A 20,484-nucleotide genomic window follows, 5' to 3' on the forward strand; every position below is an offset into this window, starting at 1 on the left:
GAAATTAACAGCAGATTCAGTCAGCAGAGTAGTCATATATTGAGAGAAAAGTAAGTACAGCAGCACTGATAGCTGCTCCCCCTATTTTTATGCCACTGGCAGCTAATTACACTAAAACACGTTTTTATGCATAGCTACCAAGTATTTACTTCTATAATGTGTATATACTTACCTCAACAATATTTTGTATTCAACATTTATGTAGCAATTGCAATGGAAAATTGTTTCATCTTGTAGTAGACTGTTGCTAGATTTTTGTCAATTACACATGACCTAGTATGCTTTATCCGGGTGATCAACTATATACACATAACTTTTGCCACTTTAAGCTATACTGTAATTCTACAGATACATTTTTTTCTGTAGAAATGGTCTGAAGATCTTTCCAAACAGAGCAACTACAGTTGAGCTGTGCATTCATAGCAAGTGTGTTAAGCAGTCTCAGAAGGGAACAGAGGCTGTGTGTCTGTTTAACTGCAGCAAATATTACACTCCATTCTAATATATCCTGCTTAACAGAGGAAGGGCTGACTGTCACAGGGAAAAATGACACACCCTACAAAAAGAAATAGTAGTCTTGTGGCTAAAGAGCCAGAAAAGATGTGCAAAGCAGTAATTTCTCTTCCTTTAGCGTCTTACCAGTATTCAAAGGAGAGAGAAGTCAGCTTTAGATATAGTTTTTTATGAGAATATTTACATTTAGAAATGCATTAATGGAGAAAAAGATGTGCACATAATAAGTAAGCCCTCATACAGATAAATAGGGTATATGGCCCCTTTAAGATTTCAGGTCTGATTATTTATTACCTGTGACTAAAATAATATTGCAGAAAGCCTGAACATATACAGAAAGGGATGGGGGGATGCACTGGGGATCAGGAGAGGTCCAAGCAACTTTCTCTACAGCTAAATGTAATATACTTATGCTGTTTGTTATAGTTTAAGCTGTTGGTGGATGATTGGATTTTTTTGTCCAATTTAGAGAAATGAGGTCCAAAAAGATTGTGTATAACTATCAGAATGGAAAAACTGTAACTTTTCCACAAAAAGCAAAATGTGCCAAAAAACAAGTAAAACAATTATAGAAAGTATTCAGGACAGAATGTACTGCAGAAAGGAGACTGTCCTGACTGCTCTTAGTTTCTGTATAGTTAGTTATTAAAGGGAATGACGCACATGGCACTTGTGTTTCTTCATTTGCAAATGAATATGTGATAAAGTATTTTCCATATTTTTTCTTTTTTTCAATGTGCCCCATCTGTGGGTCTGGTAGTTTGAATGAATTAGTCCTGTGCCCAAACCCTACAAATCACACCAAAGGGTTGTAGTTAAAGCAGATTTTAAGTAGAAATCTTACCCTTAGTTTAGGTGGGTCCAGGTGCTCATGCCCCAGACCTTCAGCTTAGGGAGCCATTAGGAAATTGACATTTTGGAAAAATGCTGGAAGGCAAATCCCTGTGCCCAAACCCTGCCTTGTCGCATACCTGTCCCTGATTATAATATCAGAAAAGAAACAAAACCGAAAGTTTCCTTTGTTATATTCAATGCAATGCACGTGCACCAGATGGAACACTGACTGATTTGGAATTTATGCCATACATTTGTATACAGAACTTGATATAAATGAACAGATATAGAGTCAGATAATCAGTGGAAAAGGCAAAATACTAACAATACTTCAGTGGTGCAAGTAACCATCCGTTGTGTATGGAAAATGGCAGCCCTATCCCCCTCTTCTTGAAAAATGACAAGCCTACCTACATATGTTGTTTTCCTTCCCGCTTAATAACATTGGCTTTAAGAATCATTATTACTGCCAGGTCAGTAAAATACCAGCCAGGCCGGCTAGGTGGCAAGCTCCACACTCAAGAACTAAAGTTTTTTTTATCCCAGGTCACTAAACCTTTAAGCACTACCCTTGAGCACAGAGGTATAAAGAAACATTTTATGGCAAGGAAGTCTTTTAAAATGATAAAAATACTTTGATCTCATACTAGCAAAAGTACAAAAGAATGACTATAGTTATAGTTATACATAAAGCAATGGTGTCTGTGTTTGTATAGTGTAGATAATGTACATAGCTATAGCTCTGCAAAATGCTGTTGTAAGATTCAGCAGATTTAAATGTCTGGCTTCTTAATTTAATGTGTGCTCCTCAATTCATCATTGTTGAAGTACATGTGCACTGTTGCACACAAAGGTATGGTATAAAGTTGCTACATGTTAATTTTTGTGTTGAACAGTTAAGTTTTGGCAGATGCTCTTCAAATGTTTAAAGAAGTCTTAAAAACCAAGGTTTCATTTGAAGGCATACTATCATATTATCACTTTTTTTACCGAGCATGCATGATATTCAGTTTTTATTGAGAACTAGGGAAATCTAAACAAAATTATGGCCCACTGCAGGTCACAGTTGTAGTTCTGGAACACTTATGGGCAGATTTATCAAAATGTGAGATTATGGTTTACAACAGAAAAACTCACCTACTATTCTATTCATTTTTATGTGTTTTTTTTAGAAATGTATTTAGCAGTGCGTACAAGCAACCATTTAAAGGACAAGTCGATCCAAAATATCATTTTTTGCCTAATAAAAGAAAACATAAAAATATATTCATTACAAATTTGCAATGGTTTTTGATTTATTTGTCTATACAGTGGGTAAAATAAGTATTGAGCACGTCAACATTTTTCTCAGTAAATATATTTCTAATGGTGCTATTGACATGAATTTTACACCTGATGTCGGTAAGAACCAAAGTAATCCGCACATACAAAGGAATCAAAACAAATAACTTTTAAATTTAGTTATGTGTAATAAAGTGGAATGACACAGTGAATAATTATTGAACACATGAAGAAAAGGTGCAAAAAGGCATGGAAAGCCAAGAAACCTGCTGAAATCTGTCAGTATTTATTTCTAATTAATGGCTTATAAAAAAGGTTTCTTATTACCAAGGTATCACACAAGAAGCATCTCATGATGGGTAAAAGAAAAGACCTTCGCAACCTTATTGTTGCAAAACATGCTGATGGCATTGGTTACATCCTTGAGACCATAATCCGGAAGTGGAAAGAACATAATTTCATCCTAAACCGGCCACAACCAGGTGCTCCTCGCAAGATTTCTGACAGAAGAGCCAAAAGAATAATCAAAGCAGTTGTCCAAGAGCCAAGGATCACTTGTGGAGAGCTTGAGAAAGACCTTGAATTAGCAGGTTCAGTTCTTTCAAAGAAAACAATAAGTAATGTACTCATCGGACATGGCCTCTATGCACGCTCATGGAAAGAACTGAAGATCAGAGTTCATAGAATAGGCCCCTGGAACCTTCAAGATTTGAAGACAGTTTGTGTGGAAGAATGGGCCAAAATCACACCTGAACAATACAAGCGACTAGCAAAGGTTTTTCTACTTAGTATTAAATACATTTCTGTAAGTGTGTACAATACTTATTCCCTGTCAATCCACTTTACTAAACATAACTTATTTTATGTATTTATTTATTTTGATTTCTTTGTATATGTGGATTACCTGGGTTGTTACCAACTGGTATAAACGCTGTGTCAATAGCCCCATTAGAAATATATTTACAGAGAAAAACATTAACGTTTTCAGTACTCATTATCCTCGCGGTATAATTGCTATTAGAAGTAGCGTTTGCCAGTTCTTTTCTATTCTCTGCCCTGGTGGTTCTGGCATTTGAAACAATGTAACACAAACCAGCAAATTGACAAACTTGTCTTGCGGGAGAAGACTGCCCTTTGCAACATTGTTTAAAAAGTAACAACCAGGAGTTCAGAAAATGCTGTTTCAATAGCAATTACATTTACAAATACCTTTTAAAGCATTTTCAGTTCATTCAGGTGGGATCAGTTACAAGGTACTGTTTTATTATTACAGAGAAAAAAGAAATCAGTTTTAAAATTCTGAATTATTTGATTAAAATGGAGCCTATGGGAGATGGGCTTTCCGTAATTTGGAGCTTTCTGGATAACAGGTTTTCGGATAAGGGATCCAATACCTGTACAAATCAAAATACATTTTAGAATATGGTATAACTGACAGCCCACCAGCTGATGAACTACTATCTCAGCATTTACTAACATCTGCTCAAAGCAGTCAAGAGGTTCTCGGAGCTGCAGTTTTAAAAAGCTGGTTATGCAACCCTTCTGTAGGCTCATATAGTTACTGATAGTATAACCATGAGTAGCACACAGCTTTCTGCTACCAACTGGCATCATAATTACCCTTCAGTCTGAAACTTTAAATCCCTGCACCTTACACTAGAAATGAGAATGAAAGCAGATCCCAAGCTGTAACATAGAGCCCTCGCCATGTGGTTTAGCAGGTTTAGCTAGGTAATTATCAGACAGCCAAGTGCTAGAAAGTGACAGATATTCAGGAATAGCATTGTTATATCTGTATGCTATCTAGTCCCATGTAGGGTATTCAGTTCCTGCCCATAGCCCTAATTATATAAATAATAATAATTATTTATTATTATTTTTTTTTTTTGTTTATTAGGGTGAAGCTCTATTGGTATTTTGTTCTGGAACCACTACTTCTGCTCATTTCAGTTAAGTGAGCGACACAGAATTGTTAAGCTACATTTGGTTTCCAATGAGCTCTGCATCATTTTATTCCTTTACACCAGGGAAAGATAAATAATTCTGTTCTAATTAAATGTATGGCCTGCTTCAAACAAAGACCAAATGGTGGATGCCGAGGAGAGGTTAACCTTTTCTCTGATGGGATAGTGTCATCACATATTTACCTCCTTTTCTTATAATATCACTGAACATTTATGAAGGTATTCATTTATTTTGTTACATTAGAGGTTCACATGTCACATGTTAATACAGTTTCAATGGATAACTTGGAATTCTATCAGCCATGCCTCCATATCTCTTGCATGTTCATTGTTAAGGGGGAAGACACACTGAGCTACTAGTAGCTGCTACTTTTTTTTCAAGAAAAACCCTGCCATAGACAATAAGGAGAATTGCCTCTGCTAAAACACACGTAGAGACAATTATCAGTAAATGATCAGCATTATCTTTTTTAGTAGCCACGACAAATAGCTGCTACTAGTAGCTCTGTGTATCTTCACCCTATATAAGTGAAAAAGGTTACAGTCAAAGTGGAAGCATCAAAAATAACAAAGGAATAGCCTTTGGATTACATGTTAAACAACTGCACCTGTAACCTGCTTATAACTACTCACGAATATGTAGAATAATATAGAATAATATACATATTAACACAAACAAGAACTTCAGAATTCCAGCTTGACATATAACGGGAGTTTGTCAATAGTTTGACACAGTTGTAGGGAAAGCAATAACAGCTGGAGTATGTATAGACCTATACTTACTGCTATTTAAGTTGTATCCGCTTGTAACAAGCACTTCTTGGCAAACTCTGACCTTCTGATATGAGGACACCTGGTATTCTCTGCGCCACCTCCTTTCCGACAAACCCAGTATTAGTAGAATCCTCCGTACTCTGCAACTCTATCTCACCCTCGTGTTTTTCTCTGTGACTGAGTGTCTCTCCTGGGAAGGAATTGCACTTTCCTGCCCGCCCCCTGCTGTGTATGTAAGGCAGTGTTTGCGTGAGAGAATGCAGAACTAGTCAAACATTGCATTATTAGGAATAGAATCTGGGGTTTCTAATAGTTCTTGGGGGGGGTTTAGAGTTAAAGCAACTTTGAATCTAATAAGACTATTCTATGTGCCATTTGGGAACACTGCTGATCGGGTCTTTGCACTTTGGCATATTATGTAATGACAATATTAATATTTAAAAACATCTCTGTTGACTGTAGTTTGTGGATAAAAAGTGTTAATATATAAAAATAATAGTCAGTCTGGTGCTTTCACAATAAGAAGCCACATGCAAAAGTTTTCCTGAAATGTGGTTCTATAAAAATGGCACTGTTTCTACTAAAGATGCACCCAGTCTGACCCTTTCTGCGTGCAGTTAAGGTAAGAGGGGGGACGAGCGGGAGGCAACATCGGGGCAGCAGGACCAAAACCCTTCAGCAGTGGGTGCAACTTCATATAAGCAGAACCTGAGTAAGGACCCTAACCCTGCACCCTTCCGCCCTGCCTTCACCATCAAAAGAAGGGCTTGAGGCATAATTTTTATGTTCAGCAGTAAGATTGCTGAGGCAAAGTGTACAGAGAAAAGCAATCTTTACATAAGTAAATGTGCATGAAACATCCAGATTCAATGTTACTGACACTTTAAAAGCAACACATGAAAATATGCTAAAATGATTCCAGTTTACTGCACTGCAATAAACTAACAGGACCAGATCAATAAATTACATGAATAGAACTGAAATATTAGATGCCCACTAATATAACATTTGTGACAGTGCTGGCCCTGTAATTACTACTGGTCACTTGTTTGACTTACCATAGGCTGGTAGGCCCAATTTGCGGGAATATCTTTCCCAAGGCTAATAAACACAAAGAGCAAATTTAAAAGGAAGGAAAATGTAGTGATTCGGAATTTTATAACCTATTGTTAATGTATTGTTCCCCTGAGATGTAAGAATGATTATACTTAGCTAAAATATAGTTTCTTAGCTATTATTTGTATGCCAGAAGGAAATGCACTAAACAAAAGTTCTCCAACTCTTCTTTCTTGTGATGTTTGGAAATAACCCCACCACCAGGTTTTACAATGTGCACTAAAAGGGATATTATCCCATCTAATAGTGTACAGTATAAATACATGGAGCCCTTGATAGGAGGTGGGAATATATGGTCTTCTGTGTTTTAATCTTTATATTAACCATTACTATGTTATAGATGGGCTAATACTAAGCAACTTTTTATTTTATCTTTAGGATTTTTTGTTCTGTTTTGTAACTTTCGGCCTGCAACTGGAAATGCTGTCTGGATGCTGGGGTCCGGTGCTCCATACAAAGAACAGCACACCCCTGGGCATAAGTGATTCGTAGATGAGAACTAAGGGACACCCTCTTTCATCCCTTAATGCTCTTGCACTTGTGCTCAGGGGTTTCCTAAATGTCCCCTATTTTCTGTGTTTACCAAATTAGAAGTGGGGTCCAGGTGTACCACCTGACACCAACAGCCATAAGGGTGTAAAATACCATAATTACCAAATTTCAAAACAAAATAAAAAGAAAAATACAGTATTTTATAAATTATTATAGCTCAGTAAATTAAAATGAGGGATATGCCATTTTTGGGAGATGCTTTTTGCCCAGGTTATAGCTGAACAAAATCTAATGATCTAATGGGCTGTAGGCAAATGCTCCCTTTGCTGATTTATCAAAACAGCCTTGGCCCAAACATGGTTACATGCTTAGTTGAAGGGCCTTGCGTTTGGGGACCCTCGTTTCCAGCCCCTTACATGATGGGCACATTCTATGCCCAGCAGACAAAGTTGTAAAGGAGCCACACACACAATATATGCAGTTGGGGAACTTACCCCATTTATTGTGACCACCTCTGATCAACGTTTTGGGGGATACACCCTCCCTTCATCCGGATAAACCCAAAAAAATGCAGATTTATTTTAAAATCGACAAATGAATATGACTGAAGTTCACATTCTATGACCACCATGTAAATCAATGTGTCAAGTTACACTCTGGGCAAATAGCATGTTTTTTTCCCCCCTAGCAGGAATTTGTAAATGAGTCTATGGGCGTTTTTCTGCGGCGAAACTTGCCCAAAAGTTTTGCTCATCCCTACTTGTAAGATACATATTTAAAATAAGGGGAAATTATACAGAAGGAATTTCCCTGCCCTGTAAGGTTGGCTTTAAACTTACAGCCATTCTGATTTTTACAAGAAGAATGTTTACACAGAAACTCAATTCAATAACTTCTTCACTCTGTCAGTCAGTGCGTAGAAGTAGTTAGTATAATATTCGGCTCAATGGTGCTTGTTTGTTCCAAGTAGTCAAACTAGCAAACCGTTTCCGTTTTTGTTAATTTTTGACTTAGAAAAAGGAAAATGTTCTTAAGATTCAGGAAAGCTTTAATAATATTACATAAGATCTAAAGCTGGTTATAGATTAAAAAGATCCACTTGTTTGGTAAGGTTACCAAACAGTTTGCTATTTTTCCTCCAAAATAACCTCTGTAAGGTACAGAGGACATTTTGGTTGAATAACTGCACCTGAAAGCAATTAATGTTATATATTATCTTAGCTTGTTAGAAATTAAGATTTAGGTTATAGTATGGGAGTTTTCTGGCACCACCTTTTGGGTATAGAAGTACGTGTACTGTACTGAAGGAGTTTGGTGGAGAATAAAGAGTATATTTTAGGCCCACTATCATAACAGAAAGTTACTAAGGTATGGGGCTGCATTATGCTTAAGTGTGATGGGGAAAAACATCATCCTTTGTGGGGGTTGAATTTGCCATAACAGTAAGCCAATCAAGGTTGGACTGGTCTGACAGTACTGGTGGGCCCAGGAGAATATTTACTGTGGGCCTATATTAAATCCTGTATCATTTGGCACTGTCTATATCTAATTGCTTTGAGAGTGGGCCCAGGGTATCAGGTTTTCTTGGCTCTCAGATCTAGTCCATCACTGGTTGAATACATTTGTATTGCTGAGTGTGGTAATAAAGGTGCCTATATATTTAACTGATGTTAGATCTTAGTACTTCTAATGATATCGTGGCTCAAAAAAACCCAAAACAAAACAGTTTTTCATTATGGTTCAGTAAAAATTACCAACTGTTAATAAATTTCAAAGGAAATACACAAAACTATAACAGGGGAATCATTATAATTTAAAACTTTTATTTTTAAAGTTCTTTACAAATACCATTATTATATTCAATATAGTTACAAAAAACAAACAAACAAAACAAATTGCTAAAGAAAATAGCATTCTGTAAGAGATTAAAGAATAATATAACTTAGCAAAAAATAAATAGTTTCAACCTAAGAATAAATTTTGTCTAACCGAGGTAATATATCACCATATTCTCCCAACCTAGCTAGTGACATTTTTGAAAAAGAGAAAAAAATATGAATCTGTTCAGGAGAGACCTGAAGAAATACATCTTCTTTTCATATAAGTAATTACCTGTTAAAGATGGATAAAAGTTAACAAATCTAGCCAGAGGATGCCCACACATGGTTGGAGTCTTCAGCAACAGCTGTCTAAAGCACCATAATACGCTCTACATTCCATACTCCCCCCCACCACCTTCCTCCCTCCTTCTCACTTTCTTCTATCTATCATTTCCCTTGTTTATAAGCAAATCAATAAAAGTTGACTATTAAAAAAAAGATGTACAAAAGTTATCTAGCACCTTAAGACCAAACTTATGGTTTAAATCATGAAAATGTTTTGCAGGCAGCAGGAGACTCGGCAACATTTTATTCCAAACATAAATGTTGCCCTTAACCAATGACAGAATTAGGCCAGATGGGAAATGTAGCTCCTTCTATGCCTCTCTGTCACTAAAAATGATAACGGCTCGTTGATGCGGTCCCCGAACTGACTGTGCCCATTGCCGCCGTTATAATTCGATCGTTTGGCCCCAGAAAATCCACTCACTTGGTGACCTCTTAATGTGTATGGCCACCTTTAATCAGCTCAGGTTTGAGTAGAGTACAATGGTGCTGTCGAGCAGGTAACAATAAACAGCAGGCATGAGATATTAAAGGGGTAGTTCTCCATTATTAAGCGTACGGTTTTCATTCATACATCAACTTTTAATTGATTGCTATGCTAACAGTGGTAAAAAACTGGTTATTATTTTTTTTCACAGTGGCAGTTCTATAAACTTAGATGGCAATGCTTTAAACTGCTATAGTTCCATATTAGTGGCAGGTATTTCACTTCGATTTTACAGAAGTTAGGGGAGTCCTCCAAAAAACTAATTCTATTTTTCTCTTGACCATTATATTAGTTAAATAATATGGAAAGTAACAAGAGTTGTTTTAGTGGCCCTTTATAGTATATGAATAATAGCTAGTAAAATAGAATTTGTGTGGAAAAATATAGCGTTTTGAACTCCATAGCAAGAATGGTGTTTTTTCTGAGGCTTTATGTGAAGAGCTTTACATACATTATTCCACAGCAAAAATAAACAAACCCACTCTTTAAGGGCCACAGTTGTCTGACTTGCCGCATATCATATCAGCCATCAATTCTTTGAGCAGGTCAGCCATTATACTACAGAACATCCATGAGAATAATTATAGTATTCTGACTTAATCAACATAGAAACTGTAAGAAAAGTGAAAAACTGCAGAGATATCTTTGTGCCTTTGGCTTGGTTCTCTTATCTCAATTGCTTTTGCAAACTGGACCAAGTATGACAACCAGTTAGGATCCACATGAGTAAAACAACCTTGACTGGGTATCCAGGCATGTTCAATGTGTGACATATTGAAATCTGAGACCATCTATTAGGTTGCTATAATGGCCACCTTCTTCCTCAGAGGTCTTTTAAAGGCAAAAAGCTAATTTCATCCCTAACCTGCCTGACCTGAGGGTAAACTTGTGAGTCCTGCGGATTGTGGGCCAACCTGCACATCACTGCTTCTCATCTAACATTTTGGGAATCTTTCTGCTTACAGTATATGAAGGGCCCTCAGGCAACAGAGGTGATCCCCATAGGATGCAAGCATTTTATGAAAAAGGGTAACAATTTTTTAAAAATTCTGATTGTTGCCCAAATCCAGTTAACTTTAAATAACACACACCTTCATAACATTTTTATTACTGCACCAACAGCATTGAAACAGGTTCCCAGCATTCCATCGATACACCTACAACTAGACACCAATTTCTTTATAATACTGTATTCCAGAGAGCAACAGTACTATGCTCTAATGGTGATGCTGTAATGTCACAAAGTCGCATGACAACATGCAGACTGGGAAACAGTTCCACATTCCCTAGCAACTATGTATGGGTTTTAATGACAGACTGGAAGCTGAATGGCAATGTGCCTGAACAGAAGTAAAAGCAACAAAAGACAATTAACAACACAACCAAAGCCTTACAGAGCAATCATTTTTGGTTGCTAGGGTCAGTGACTTGTACAACTACAAAACAAATTAAACTGCAAGCTGGAAAGAGGAAAAGCTATGCTAAGGGGCACATTTACTAATCCACGAATCCGAATCACGAATGGGAAAAAATCGTATTGGAAACGAAAATTTCGGAAGATCGAAAATATCACGAAAATGCTTACGGAAAAATCGTATTAGTCACGATAATATCGTATTGGCGATCCGAAAGTCACGAAATTTTCGTACCGAACAATTGTAAACAGCGGTAAAACCTTTCTGATTTTTTCGTGCAAACGTCCGAAAAAGTCGTGCGCCGTACGAAAAAATCGTGTGGACGCCCGAAAAAATCGGCGAAAATGTGCTCAGAGCGTTCGCATGAACGCTCGAGTGTTCGTGCTTTTGTAAATGTGCCCCTAAGTCATTATTATAATGAACAAGTCTTTCTAAAGCACCAACAAATTCCAAAGAGTTGTACATGATTCTAATTTACCCTTATAGCAAAGACACATGCTGTGGAGATGCCATAACATCATGCACTTACTGTGTGTGCAATATTAGCCACTCAGCTGGAGAGTCCCATGAGTGCAGGCAGAAGTCGCTGCTATGAAATAGGAGAACTTCCAGCCTTGTGTCCGCCCTTGGGTGACAGTATCGCGTGTCTGTGGATCAGCCGCAGGTCACTCACATCCCAGAGCCTTGAGGTAACCTTGGAAGCTCCCACAAACCCCTCCACCCCCTGATCATGGAGCACAGCCAGAAATTGACCACATTTTACCCATTACTTATAAAGCAGCTGGGAACATCCTACTCTTGCGGAGGAGAAGAGGGAGGAGCTTTGAAACAGGCTAAGGAAAGCACATAGTGGCCAATAGGAAGAGCCAGGCAACATGGCACCACCCTTTTGTTCACAAAGAAGCCTAAAGGGAAAAGATTAATATAACACTGCACTATAATAATAATAAAATAGCCCAGTAGCACCAGCAAAACGTGGATCCACTCCTCCACTTAAACTCAGTGTGTCCAAGCTTGCATGCATATCATCCCTTCTCCACTGTTCAGTTCTGTCAGCAGTAACTTTCACCTCCGTGCAGCAGTTCAGCTCTTCCTGCCCTGGGGATTCCTGGTACCATGTGATCACCTACAGCCAATCACACTGTTCCTTTTCCTACCAGGATAGTCACAACAGAGCAAGGAGGTGGGAGGGGGGAGCTGGAGGTTTTTAGCAAGCAGAAGCAGGACTGATTCAATGATTCAATCTATCTGTTTAAAACCAACGGGCAGATTCACTAAAGTGCGTTAATTTTTATCGCACGCTTTTTTGTGGTAAAATAGACGCGAAAATTAACGCGCAATTCGCTACAGTATTACCGCATGCATTAAGTCACGTATCGCATGCGTTCCTTTACGCGTAACCGCATGCATTCATTTTAACGCAACACGGTATTTAGCGAATGAAAAGAATACTAACGCATGATTCACAAAAGCACCTAAATCGTTAAACGCGTTAATTAGCGCGCGTGCGTTGATTAGCGCTTGTTCCGTCAAATACTGCACAAAAATAGTCTTCGCGACTAAAATAACACAAGCATCATCGTGCGTAAATTAACGTATGCTTTAAGTGAATCGTGCGCTAAGACACGAAAAATTAGACGCGATAAAAATTTTAACACATGCTATAAATAGCGCACGTTTTAACGCACTTTAGTGAATCAGCCCTCAAGTATTTATTAACTACATAAAATGGCCCAAAGCATTTCATATCAACATACTGTACTTCATCAGGGGGGTTACCAGATGCCACTTCTGTCACCCTTTTAGGTTGTCATCAATTAATTATATAAATTCATTGTATACCTCAAAAAACACACATACTTCACATTAAATACATGCATAGTTTAAACTATATTACATCCATATTCTAAACTTTGATTTCATGAGTTGCATAAAACATCAATCTTTTAGGAAGCATTGTAAATCTGTATCTATGTTTAACCCCTTAGGTGTCAGTGTCTGTAATTTATGTATCCAAAAATTCTCCTCCCTGGATATCATTTGTATCATATTTCCTCCTCTCCGCTGGGGTTTATTTTGACAGATCCCTATAAATGTGAGAAGGGAAGGATCACAATTGTGTATCTTTTTAAAGTGTGCAGAAACACCATGGGGGAGATTTATCAATCCAGTCGATCAGACCGTTCATATTTTCAGCGATTTTTTCGTACCTTGCGTATTTTCGCCGATTTTTTAGTTATTTAACGCAACTTTTTCATACTGTGCGTAAAAAAAACGCTGCAGAGTGCCATTGAGCCCTATGGGAGACTTTCCTTGGGCCGGGTTGGAGCTGCAGAGTGCCATTGAGTCCTATGGGAGACTTTCCTTGGGCCAGGTTGGAGCTGCAGAGTGCCATTGAGTCCTATGGGAGACATTCCTTGGGCCGGGTTGGAGCTGCAGAGTGCCATTGAGCCCTATGGGAGACTTTCCTTGGGCCAGGTTGGAGCTGCAGAGTGCCATTGAGCCCTATGGGAGACTTTCCTTGGGCCAGGTTGGAGCTGCAGAGTGCCATTGAGTCCTATGGGAGACTTTCCTTGGGCCAGGTTGGAGCTGCAGAGTGCCATTGAGCCCTATGGGAGACTTTCCTTGGGCCGGGTTGGAGCTGCAGAGTGCCATTGAGCCCTATGGGAGACTTTCCTTGGGCCGGGTTGGAGCTGCAGAGTGCCATTGAGCCCTATGGGAGACTTTCCTTGGGCCGGGTTGGAGCTGCAGAGTGCCATTGAGCCCTATGGGAGACTTTCCTTGGGCCGGGTTGGAGCTGCAGAGTGCCATTGAGCCCTATGGGAGACTTTCCTTGGGCCGGGTTGGAGCTGCAGAGTGCCATTGATTCCTATGGGAGACTTTCCTTGGGCCGGGTTGGAGCTGCAGAGTGCCATTGAGTCCTATGGGAGGCTTTCCTTGGGCCAGGTTGGAGCTGCAGAGTACCATTGAGCCCTATGGGAGACTTTCCTTGGGCCAGGTTGGAGCTGCAGAGTACCATTGAGCCCTATGGGAGACTTTCCTTGGGCCAGGTTGGAGCTGCAGAGTACCATTGAGCCCTATGGGAGACTTTCCTTGGGCCAGGTTGGAGCTGCAGAGTGCCATTGAGCCCTATGGGAGACTTTCCTTGGGCCAGGTTGGAGCTGCAGAGTACCATTGAGCCCTATGGGAGACTTTCCTTGGGCCGGGTTGGAGCTGCAGAGTGCCATTGAGCCCTATGGGAGACTTTCCTTGGGCCAGGTTGGAGCTGCAGAGTGCCATTGAGTCCTATGGGAGACTTTCCTTGGGCCGGGTTGGAGCTGCAGAGTGCCATTGAGCCCTATGGGAGACTTTCCTTGGGCCGGGTTGGAGCTGCAGAGTGCCATTGAGCCCTATGGGAGACTTTCCTTGGGCCAGGTTGGAGCTGCAGAGTGCCATTGAGCCCTATGGGAGACTTTCCTTGGGCCAGGTTGGAGCTGCAGAGTGCCAATGATTCCTATGGGAGGCTTCCAAAATCATGCACTGAAGGATCAAAGTCAGAAAGGTTTTCCTGCATTTTACGATCGTTCGGATACAAAAATTTCGTGACTTTCGGATCGCCAATACGATATTATTGTGACTAATACGATTTTTTTTTTTTAACTTTGTTTTTATTGTTTGTTTTTCAATAGGGTAAATCACATTTAAAGCATGTAAGCAAAGAAAAAGAAAAGAAATTAGTAAAAGTAAAGTTAGGGTCAGGTTACGGGTTTAGGAAGGGAGGGGAGGATTGGACTCTCGCCTGATTATTATTATAGGTATAGTCCATTTATCTTGTTTTGGCTCTGACGTCAGAGGTGTTTCTTAAAGCTGTCTATGTTTGCATCTGATGGGGTTGTTGAGTCTGTTGATTTTCAGTCCATGTAATCCAGGGAGACCATATCTTTTTGTGGTAAATCAATGATGTCAGTTTTTCCATCGTGGGACTAATCCGATTTTTTCATAAGCATATTCGTGATATTTGCGATCATCAGAAATTATCGCATCCAATTCAAATTTTTCCCATTTGGGATTCAAACTTGCGTTTTGATAAATCTGCCCCTATGAGTTACTAAACCCGCTTTTATATTCCTAATATGCACCCCTATTCTAGTTTTTAAACACCTGTTAGTTCTTCCAATGTATTGTAATTTACAGGGGCATTCTAGTAAATAAATCACGTTTTTACTATTACATGTTATTGTTTCCCTGATTTTAAATTCCTCATTGGTTATATTTGACGTATACATTAACACCCTCTTTTTCTGTCCTTTACAGATCTTACAGACTTTACAGTTTAAACACCTATAAAAGCCTTTCAAACTGTCACTTTGGAAAAAATGTTGGGTTTTTAGCCCCCGACTCTCTCCTGGGAGACAGCTGGGTACCAGCATTTGCTTCAGGGTTGGCTGTTTTCTGTATTTAACCTGTGGGTATTCTCCTATACATTCCCTAAAATCCTTATCCTCTTTTATAATATGCCAATGTTTTTTCATGATTTTTTCCATTCGCCCTTTAGAATCATTGAAGGTAGTAATAAAAGGAATGCACTTTGTTTCTTTTTCATGTTTCCTATTTTCCTTTGTTTTAGTTAAAAGTTGACGTCTATCTACAGTAGACTGTCACATTTATTTTTTGCTTTATTTATCTCTCCTTCAGGGTAACCCTTATCTTTAAACTGACCTATTAGAGTTTGGCATTCTTTCTCATAATCATCAGGACAACTGCAATTTCTACTTATTCTACAACATTGTGTTATAAGTACATTTCATTTCTGTGAATTTGCATGTATGCACCAGCAGAAACTCATTCATAAGCTTCCACAGAACATGCATAAAGCTAGTGCCAGAAGAGGCATTTTCTCCATCCTCAGTCGCCTATGTCACCTCCCAGTAAGTAAAAATGGAAGACCCTGTAATTGCTGGTACAAGGTGTAGGGCCTGATATCCAGAATGCTCAAGACCTGGCAGGTCCCTGTTCAACTTCTTTGGTACCGAGGGCTGAAATTTTTCTGGCCTACATGGTGAAGGACTGATAATGGAAGCCAGTTTTGATCACTCCCCTTTTTTTAAAACTGCACCCATTTCAAACCACACCCATGTTATCACAAGAGCTTTTAAGATCTGTTATCTGCTATGTAACCGGTGCCTTTTCTCCTTTTTGCTAGCTTGAATAGCTGTCCCCATGGCTACACAGCAGCTTATTTATATAAACTATATAAACTATAGTACTGTTTCTGTAGCAAACACACCAGTTTAGTGCAGGAAAACACTACATTATATTTTAATTACTTAGGCTAATGCCACACGAGGCGTAGGTGTTACTGTTCCTTTAAAAAACAACTGTTCTGTCTCACATTAGCTTTAAGCTAATATGGGCAATAATGGTCCAGGGTCAGACTGGCAATTGCTGTGGATTCTGGCAAATGCCAGAGGGGCATATCAGAGCAAAAAGAAGAGGGAAGAGGAAAAGGATGAGAGGGAGATGGTAACAGGTCTGATATTACATGCAAAACTTTTTATTTACCCAAAACATTTTTAAAAGTAGAGGAGGAGGAGGAGACCATTACATTCCCTATTGGTCTGTTGATTGGTGAGTACATTCTGCTAAGAAGAAGCTTCCATCTACCATTTGGTGTATCGAGCTAGCAATTTATGTTGGTTTTGGTGTTCCAGTGTGTTTAGATTTGTTTCAGATATAAAACAATGAGCTTTTAGATTCTTTATCTTGAAGTGCCCAGACCCACTGGGCCTATTGGGAACACTGCTGATTGGGTATTTGCATTTGCATATTATGAAATGACAATATTAATTTTTAAAAATATCACTACTTACTGTAGTTGGATAACTGTGGATAGCAAGTGTTAATATTTAAAGAATAATAATAATCTGGTGCTTCCACAATAAGGAGCCACATGCAAACCTATAGACCCCCCACCTATAAGACTCAAAATGAATAGCAAATTGTCTAAATATTACAGTAAAAATCACACAGTCAAAAAGTATTCAGGAAAACATCCATATCCACATGAATAAGCAATGAAGCACAATGAAAAATGGTGGCAAAAAAACAGGCCCTGATTGCTTTTAGAGCAGAATTTAAGTTTTCTTCGCCTGAAATTTGGTTCTTTAAAAATTGCACTGTTGCTACTAAAGATGCAGTTAAGGTAAAAGGGGGGACTTGGGGGAGGCAACATTGGGGCAGCAGGACCAAAACCCTTCAGCAGTGGGTGCAACTTCATATAAGCAGAACCTGAGGAAGAACCCTAACCCTGCACCTTTCCGCCCTGCCTTCACCATCAAAAGAAGGGCTTGAGGCATCATTTTTATGTTCAGCAGTAAGATTGCTGAGGCAAAGTGTACAGAGAAATGCAGACTCTACATGAGTAAATGTGTATGGAACATCCAGATTCAATGTTACTGGCACTTTAAAAGCAACACATGAAAATGTGCTAAAATGATTCCACCCTTAGTCTGCACTGCAATAAACTAACAGGACCAGATCAATAAATTACATGAATAAAACTGAAATATTAGAATGCCCAGTAACATAACATTTGTGACAATGCTGGCCCTGTAATTATTGGTCAATTGTTTGACTTACCATAGGCTGGTAGGCCCAATTTGTGGGAATATCTTTCCCACACAAAGAGCAAATTTAAAAGGAAGGAAAATGTAGTGCATCTGAATTTTATAACCTATTGTTAATGTATTGTTCCTCTGTGATGTAAGCATGATTATACTCAACTAAAATATAGTTTCTTACCTATTATTTGTATGCCAGAAGGAAATGCACTAAACAGAAGTTCTCCAACTCTTCTTTCTTGTGATGTTTAGAAATAACCTATTTCCCCACCACCAGGTTTTACAATGTGCACTAAAAGGGATATTATCCCATCTAATAGTGTACAGTATAAATACATGGAGCCCTTGATAGGAGGTGGGAATATATGGGCTTCTGTGTGTTAACCTTTATATTAACCTTTACTATGTTATAGATGGGCCCATACTAAGCAACTTTTTTATTTTATCTTTAGGATTTTTTGTTCTGTTTTGTAATTATTATACTTTCAGCCTGCAACTGGAAATGCTGTCTGGATGCTGGGGTCCGGTGCTCCATGCAAAGAACAGCACACCCCTGGGCATAAGTGATTCTTAGATGAGCACTAAGGGACACCCTCTTCCATCCCTTAGTGCTCTTGCACTTATGCTCAGGGGTTTCCTAAATGTCCCCTATTTGCAGATTTATTTTAAAATCAACAAATGAAGATGACTGAGGTTCACATTCTATGCCCACCATGTAAATCTACACTGTTACACTGTGGGCAAATAGCATGTTTTTCCCCCTAGCAGGCATTTGTAAACGAGCCCAAAGTTCTCAGTATACTGTGTGCCGATGATATGCAAAATGCCTTAAGGAACTACATGTATGAACATATTTTATCATCACTGCAGTGTTAAATAAATATATGTTATGGTTCACAGGTGATTTTTTTGAAGCTGCAAATGACTCACTAAAGAATGCTCCGCATAGGTCATCCACATTTGTCGATTTTACAATAAGTCAGCAATTTTTTTCTGTTAAACCTCAGTGTATAGTTTTGTACTGGTTTTATCTCCCTTGTATGTATTGTAATGCACTAGTAAAATGGCTGAGAGTGATCTACAGTACCTTGGCTAAACTAGCTATACTGGAATGACATTGTTTTATATCTGATTAGTTGTTAAAAGGATGAGTCAGATTGCCTGTAAATATTCAACCATTTCATAACATACTTCAGATATTAAGACTAGTGCTAGGGACACCCATGGATCATTGGAAACATTTAAGAATCCCTGTCACATCAATGCCTCGTAAGTAGTGATGGGTGAAACTGTCCCGTTTAGCTTCCCTGAAAAAATAGTGAAATGCATTAGAAGTCAATAGAACTTACCATGCAACATTTTTTTTTACAGCCATTGGAGTCTGTGAACATTTTTCTGCAGTGAAACCTGCTGAAAAATTTTGCTCATCACTACTTGTAAGATACATACAGTATTTAAAATAAGGGGAAATTATAGAGAAGGAATTTCCCTGCATGGTAAGGTTGTCTTTAAACTTACAGTCATTATGATTTTTACTAGAACAATGGTTCTCAACCTTTCCTAAATGCCGCAACCCTTTAATACAGTTCCTAATGTTGTGGTGACCCATGTGATAAGGTTGAGAACTGCTGAACTAGAAGAATGTTTACATGGAAACTCCATGCAATAACCTCTTCACTTTGTCAGTCAGTGCGTATAAGTAGTTAGTATAATATTTGGCTGAATGGTGCTTGTTTGTTCCAAGTAGTCAAACTAGAAAACTGTTTCTGTCTTTGTTAACTTTTGACTTGGAAAAGAGAAAATGTTCTTGAGATTCAGGAAAGTTTTAATAATCTTACATAAGATCTAAAGCTGGTTATAGATTAAAAAGATCTGCTCGTTTGGCAAGGTTACCAAACAGTTTGCTATTTTTACCCAAAATGACTTCTGTAAGGTAGGGAGGACATTTTGGTGAAGGACTGCAGCTAAAAGCAATAATGTTATATATTGAACATTAAACTTTATGGATTTAAAGTAGCAGTGTAAAATTGTAAATGTATTTGCTAGCTTATGTACCATATATAGTGACTAAGGCTTCAACACTGAATAGCTGTGCTTTACAGACTTGCATACCAGGTTTCGGTTATAATAGCTGATAGATTGGAATGCTTAGAGTCTAGGTTTTTATGGTTGACTTTATGCATACGTGGTTATACAAGTCTGAAAGTGAAGATATGAAACTGCTTGCATGCATTTGGTACAGTCAGTAGTTTGTGATGGAGGCAGAAATGAAAATTGAGGTTAATATTAGGGAAGTGTTCTGGCACCACCTTCTGGGGATATAAGTACATGTACTGTACTGAAGGAGTTTGGTGGAGAATAAAAAGTATATTTTAAGCCCACTATCATAACAGAAAGTTACTAAGGTATGGGGCTGCACTATGCTTAAGTGTGATGGGGAAAAACATCATCCTTTGTGAGGGGTTGAATTAGCCAAAACAGTAAGCCAATCAGGATTGGACTGGCCTGGCATTCTTGGTGGGCCTAAGAGAATATTTACTGTGGGCCTATATTAAATCCTGTATCATTTGCCACTATCTATATCTAATTGCTTTGAGAGTGGGCCCAGGGTATCAGGTTTTCCTGGCTCTCAGATCTAGTCCATCACTGGTTGAATACATAGTTACATAGTACATTTGTAGTCAAGTGTGGTAATAAAGGTGCCTATGTATTTAACCGATGTTAGATCTTAGTGCTTCTAATGATATCCTGGCTCAAAAAAAACCAAAACAGTTCTTCATTATGGCTCAGTAAAAATTACCAACTGTTAATAAATCATAAAGAAAATACACAAAACTATAACAG

At 38.5% G+C, this 20,484-nt stretch overlaps 1 protein-coding gene across 2 annotated transcripts in view; it reads right to left on the reverse strand.

The window, feature by feature from the left end:
* Positions 1 to 12,136, reverse strand: part of abcc6 (ATP binding cassette subfamily C member 6) — a 56,396-nt gene extending 44,260 nt beyond the window's left edge. The window contains exon 1 of one of the 2 annotated variants that reach the window (XM_002932218.5): positions 11,571 to 12,136. The gene's annotated coding sequence lies outside the window, so the exon portion shown is untranslated. Of the gene's footprint in view, positions 1 to 5,375; positions 5,531 to 11,570 lie in introns of those variants that run through there. The other variant, XM_012970917.3, reaches the window with a different exon arrangement.
* Positions 12,137 to 20,484: the final 8,348 nt, after the last annotated feature.

This window comes from Xenopus tropicalis, chromosome 9, assembly GCF_000004195.4.
Source record: "Xenopus tropicalis strain Nigerian chromosome 9, UCB_Xtro_10.0, whole genome shotgun sequence".
Classification (NCBI taxonomy): Eukaryota; Metazoa; Chordata; class Amphibia; order Anura; family Pipidae; genus Xenopus; species Xenopus tropicalis.